Raw genomic sequence first — 7,121 nt, 5'->3', positions numbered from 1 at the left:
AAACAGATATTGCCCTACAACAACTGAACAAGGAGAACCTGGGGTGAACCCAGCCACATCATCATCCATGTGGGCACGAATGACCTGGCGGGCACAACAAGAGTGAGTGGCAGATTCAGTGACACGGGTGGCCATGAAAGCAACACAAACCTTCCCTACCTCAAGAGTAGTTATCTCCACCATCCTGCCCAGATCAGACTTCCATCCACGCACCATACAAAGAGTAAATGCAGACATCTCACGTAGATGTGCTGGAATGCCAAATGTTCACCTGGCACATCATCCTACACTGGACCTCGGCCACCTCTACGACCATGTCCACCTCGGTAAAGACAGTGTTTGTGTTTGCCAAAAACTCTTAAAGACGCGGCCCCGGGGGCCGAACCCTTGGCAGCCCCCCAAAGAGTGCCAGAGCAACCACTGCCCTTCAGCCAGTGAGAAGCTTTCCCCCAGCAGCACCACAGAACATCATTTCTCCAGGCTCGGCTAAGCAGTACTGTACAAACCCTACCACTATGACCCCACCCCACTGCCCTGGACCTGTACCTCGTCCTCAGCCTCGTCCTGGACCTGGACCTGGACCTGGACCTCGTCCTCAGCCTCGTCCTGGACCTCAACCTTCACAACCTGCTCTCTACTACCATCAGCCTACACCACAGCAGCTGAGACCCCAACAGTACCTTGCACCACAGGGCCCTCTCTCCTGGGACCAACATCAACACAACCACAAAAGACCCAGAGCAGCTCCAGCGAGGAATGACAGCATCTCAGCAGAGCAGCAACCCGGTCCACACCCACACCCCCACCGGCCCGAACAGCAGGAGCAGAGGAGCTATGCTGCAGCCCTAAAAGAGCCAAACCACACCAACCTGCTAGAGATTAAGGACCTGCTCAGACTTATATACACACGGCTGGAACAGTAGTAGTGAGTAACAGACATACACACAATATATGTACTGTATAAAAAATAAAAAAAACACACATTCAATGTATACACATACTCTTTGATCCTTGATACTGTGTTGGACTTGGGTTTGTATCACTCTAGAGCAATATTAAGATTGTTGAATTGAAATTTTTTTACATTTGTTGACAAAATGAGATCATTAACTATTACAATGTGGAATATACAAGGCATTAATTCATCCAGTTTTGGCTACAAAACTAAAACCTCAGATTTTAGAAAAAACATTTCAGACATGGACATAATAATATTACAGGAAACATGGAGCAAAACTGATGAAGTCACTCTTTGTCCTCCAGGATACTGTGAAATATTTTTATCCTCTATAAAACATGAAAAAATCACACGTGGAAGAGATTCAGGGGGCATCATAATCTGGCACAAACAAGAAATTGACAAATACATCCAAACAATTAAAAAGAAGAATCACACATCTGGCTCAAAATCAACAAGCACCTTACCCAAACCACTAAAGATGTTTTCTTATGCGCTCTCTATATTCCTCCCTCTGAATATCCATACTATAATGAGGACATCTTTGAATCTCTCCACAGTCAAATAAACCACTTCCAGGCCCAGGGAAGTGTGTTGATCTGTGGAGATCTAAATGCCAGGACAGGGTCTCTTCCTGACTACACCACAGAGAATGGGAATAACCATATTTTTGGACAGAGCTTCCCACAAAATATTGTAAACTTCCCAAGAAATAACACTGATGACCAAGTGAATAAAAACGGGAAGCTTCTGATGGAGCTCTGTCGAAGCCTCGGTCTGTACCTGGTCAATGGCAAGGTGAGAGGAGACTCTCTTGGAAGGTACACCTACAGTTCATTTCATGGTTGCTCAACAGTGGATTACATGATCACAGATTTAGATCCATTCTCTTTCAGAGCATTCACAGTCAAACCACTAACACCCCTATCAGACCACAGTCAAGTTACTGTTTACATAAAGAGGACAACAAATACGAGCATACATTCACAACCCAGTAAGCTGTACAACATTAGAGAGAATTACAGATGGGAACAAAACAGCACAGAAAAATATTTGACAGCAATTAGCCATCCAAAAGTGTGTCTACTTATAGACAATTTTCTAGGCAGAATTTATCCTCATAATCAAGATGGTGTCAATCTGGCTGTGGAGAACATAAATTATATATTTACATATTTGGCCAATTTATCTAACCTCACATTCTCTAAGAAAATCCATAAAACAACACAAGAAAATGAAAAATGGTTTGATTTAGGCTGTAAAACCAAAACAAATTGTCAAATCAAAAACACCGACATCTAAACAATGCAGATTTACGCCATCAATATTGTGAAGAACTCAAACAATATAAAAGTACACTCAGAAAAAAGAGAGAACAGTACATCCAAAATCAACTCAAAACTATTGAAGAATCCATAAATTCTAACAATTTCTGGGACAACTGGAATCACTTGCATAAAAAACATCATGAACAAGCAGTCATACAAAATGGAGACACCTGGAAAAATCACTTTGAACAACTTTATAGTGAAATTACAATGAACCCAGAACAAACCCAAAAATATGAAAAAATGATTCATATGGAACATACAATTGGTAAATATCAAAACCCATTAGACTACCCCATTACAGAAAATGAACTGATTGATAAAATCCAGGCCCTAAAAAACAAAAAAGCAAGTGGACCAGATGGCATCCTCAATGAAATGCTCAAGAACACAGAGCACAAATTAAGATCGGCTCTACTAAAAAACTGTTCAACTTGGTTCTGAGTGTTGGTAATTTCCCTGAAGCCTGGAATCAAGGACTCATAACGCCCATATTCAAGAGTGGAGACAAATCAGACCCAAACAACTACAGAGGCCATCTGTGTGAGCAGTAATCTGGGGAAGCTGTTCTGTAATATCATCAAACACAAGACTCGTACACTTCCTCACCGAGCACAATGTCCTCAGCAAAAGTCAGATTGGATTCTTACCAAATTATAGAACATCAGACCACATCTTCATCCTACACACCCTGATCGACAAACACATTAACCAAAACAAATCCAAAATATTTGCTTGCTTTGTAGATTTCCAGAAGGCCTTTGTTTCAATTTGGCATGAAGGTCTGCTGTCAAAACTTCTAGAATCAGGTATTGGGGGTAAAACATACAATATTATAAAAACAATGTATTCAAAGAATCAATGCGCAATTATATTTTGTAATTAAAATATTTTATTTTGGATGCGAGGGCGGGGTGTGAGGCAGGGCTGTCCACTATCACCGACCCTCTTCAATATCTACATTAATGAATTAGCGACAGTCCTAGAACAATCAGCAGCACCTGGCCTCACACTAAATGACTCCAACATAAAGCTCTTGCTGTTTGCAGATGATCTGGTTCTGCTGTCTCCCAACAGAAGAGGGTCTACAGCAGAACCTAGACATCCTGCACAAGTTCTGTCAGACCTGGGCCCTGACCATTAATCCCAACAAAACTAAAGTACTAACATTCCAGAAGAGACCCAGAGTTCAGGGAAAGAGACACAGCTTCACCCTTGGTATGACCAAAATAGAACATGCCACAAACTACACATACCTCGGGCTGAAGATGAGTGCAACTGGTAAACTAAATTTGGCTGTGAATGAACTGAAAGAGAAAGCGAGAAGGGCCTTTTATGCCATCAAAAAATCTATCCAAATTGAAATACCAATTCGAATCTGGCTCAAAAATATTCCAATCAGGTCATTGAACCTATTGCATTATATGGCAGTGAAGTGTGGGGTCCTCTCCTAAATCAAGAATTTGAAAAAATGGGACAAAAATCCGATCCGAAGCCCTGCATGCTGAGTTCTGTAAGATTCTCCTCAGAGTACAGAGGAACACACCAAACAACGCATGCAGGGCAGAATTAGGCCAGTACCCTCTACTAATGCGCATTGAGAAACGAGCCATCAAATTTTGGAAACACCTAAAAATGAGCGACCCCAACTCTTACCATTTTAAAGCCCTTAAAAACCATGAAGTGAACCCTGAAAAAAGCCCGCTGATTCAGATGATCCTGAAGCTGCAGAAGCAAACTAACACGACTAACAACAACCAGCATCAGGACTCTGAAATATCCATCCACACAATTTGGCCCCAACCAAATAATAAAAGCACAAAAAGAAAATTATCTAACTTATTGAACTGAAACAACAGAAAAACAAAGTAAACTTGAATGTTATTTGGCCCTAAATAGAAATTACACAACTGCAGAATATCTGAGTACAGTTAAAGACTGTAAATTAAGAAGACAGATGACGAGGTACAGACTGAGCAGTCATACTCTGACTATAGAGACGGGCAGATATCGACAGCACTGGCTGCCCAGAGAGAGCCGTATCTGCCCTTACTGTAATCATGGGGAAGTGGAGACAGAGCAACACTTCTTCACCAGCTGCTCTAACTATGAAGAAATTAGAAATAAATTTTATCCCAAATTTGAAATACTTTACCCTGACTTCAAAATGTTGAACAAGAAAACACAACTTCAGTATTTATTAGGTGAAAAACAAGACTGTATCTTACTAGCAGCAAGATACATTGATGCCTGTCACAAAAAGAGGGAGGAGTCAACAAATCAGTGATGCGCCTACACACACACACACACACAAACACACACCACAAACACACAAACATACACCACACACGCACACCACATTGAATTATAAATTGTTTGAAGAATTTTAAAATGTTATTTGTTCTACTTTTTAAATGTATATACATGCATGTATATAGATTCAATGTAAACACTATGCTTTGGCAATACATTGTAACAATTGTCATGCCAATAAAGCACATATTGAATTGAATTGAATTGAGAGAGAGAGAGAGAGAGAGAGAGAGAGAGAGAGAGAGAGAGAGAGAGAGAGAGAGAGAGGTGTATATAAAGATGGATGTTGAGGGCTCAGCAAACACAGAAGAGACTGGAATGAACGTGAGAGGAAAATAAAATTATTAAGGCTAATAATAAAGAGAATCAAGAGTGATGGAGAAAGCAGAGGGAGACGGACTGCAAACTTTAGCCATAGTGCTGCTGCTGTGTGGAGCTCTGAAACTCCTGCACACGCTCGGACTCATCAGCACTGAGGGTGAGACTCAAAACTACCATCACACTGACTGATTGATAAAGAGTTTGGATGCTTGAAGTGAAGTTTTTGATGTTTTATGAGAGCTCTATGTGGTTAAGTGTGTGTGTGTGTGTGTGTGTGTGTGTGTGTGTGTGTGTGTGTGTGTGTGTGTGTGTGTGTGTGTGTGTGTGTGTGTGTGTTTGTGTTTAAAAGAATAGGCATCTAATAATGAATTTGTGCCGCGAATCATTTTTAAGCTCTGCCAGAAAGTCACATTTTTCACTGTAATTCTGCAGAAAAATGAATTTCACCAGGTGTGGAATAAGATCAAGGTGTCAATGAGAGAAACATTTAGAACATTCAGGAATTCGTGACTTGAAAACAGTTGGTGTGGATTTAGTTTGAAACGATTTTCACTAACAATTCACAAACAATTTCACAAACAAATACAGAGAATCGGCAAGTAACATATTGAATTAAATGTGACATTTTGAAATTGAAAGGCTGAGATTGTATCAGATCATTGCGTGTGTGTTAGAGAGAGTGCAGTGCTGTAATGTGAAGCTGCTAAAGGACACTGAGCAGCAGTGAGAGCCTCCGGCACATGCCCTTTGACCTCACCTGTGTGTGTCCTTCCGTGCTTTAACATACACATACACACACACACACACACACACACACACACACACACACACACACACACACACACACACACACACACACACACACACACATACACACCTCATCTGTCCTTATGTGTTATGGTTAACATGCCAGAATGATCCTAGTCAGTCACCTTCATATTTCAGACTTATGTTTGTTTTTCTCCATTCAGTTGAGTGTTATTGTTGTGACTTTTGAGGTACAGTAGAGTTTATATACAGAACCAGTGTTATTTTACTATCATCCAGATACTATTGTTTTTTTAAATATACATTTTGAATTAGTTTTCATTTTTGTATTTTCCATTTTCATTTTAATTGTAGTAAATGCTTTAGTAATTGTGTTGCATGTTTTTATTTATTTATTTTGATATATTAATATATAATATATATATATATATTAATATAGTTTGTATAAATTCTTATTTAAGTTATACTATAGTTTATTTTAGTACATCAAATTAAGCTAAATTAAAAAAAGTAATGTTGGCTTGGCAACTAGCAAAATATATATGTTTTTTTAAATTTTTTTACTATGAACAGAATATTTTTTAAATATGATGAAAATACGTAGCTGCTAACTGAATAAATGCAAATGAAGTAATCATGCGTTTCTAACATTGTGAATGTCAAACGCATGTTTTACGGTCATGTGGCTTTGCTGTCGTCCTCTGTAGTACACAAGGGAGTTTCTCTGTACTTGTACATTTCTGAAACAAATGATTCTGTGCTTCAGAATTAGAAATGTTTGTTATTTTGGACAGTGGATCTCATCTCGTGCAGTCCTTTAGATCTACACTACTGTTTTTACTTTTTTAAAATGTTTTTGAAAGTCTCTTAATCACTCCAAGGCTTCATTTATTTGATCAAAAATACAGAAAAAAAAAAATAGTAATATTGTGAAATATTACAGGTAAGCTGTTTTCTGTGTGAATAGATTGTAAAATGTATTTTTATCCTTGTTATTAAAGCTGAATTTTCAGCATCATTACTCCATTCTTCAGTGTCACATGATCCTTCAGAAATCATTCTAATATGCTAATATGCATATGCATTTAATATGCATTTAATCTGATGCTCAAGAAACACTTCTAATAATTTTATTGTTTTTTTTAAATAATGTTTTTTATATAGGTATTTTTTTGGTGTTTTTTTTTTTTTATTTTTTTTGTTTTTTTTTAAGTTTTTTTTTTTTTTTTATTTTTTTTATGATATATAAAATATCACATTATTGTTATTTTAAGTTTATCGTAATATGATAATAAAAATTTTGTATTTTTCTCTGCCTCTGAAATGAGACACTTTTTACCATGTAACCAATTTCTGATGGATTATATATATATATATATATATATATATATATATATATATATATATATGATATATATATATATATATATATA

General features: G+C 37.9%; 1 pseudogene; it reads left to right on the top strand.

Moving 5' to 3' along the window:
• The window catches only part of LOC122147416, a 60,259-nt pseudogene that overhangs the window by 47,663 nt on the left and 5,475 nt on the right, over nucleotides 1–7,121 (top strand).

This window comes from Cyprinus carpio, chromosome A14, assembly GCF_018340385.1.
Source record: "Cyprinus carpio isolate SPL01 chromosome A14, ASM1834038v1, whole genome shotgun sequence".
In the NCBI taxonomy this organism is placed as follows: Eukaryota; Metazoa; Chordata; class Actinopteri; order Cypriniformes; family Cyprinidae; genus Cyprinus; species Cyprinus carpio.
The sequence above is the reverse complement of the archived record's forward strand: the minus strand, read 5'-3'. Positions and strand labels throughout refer to the sequence as shown.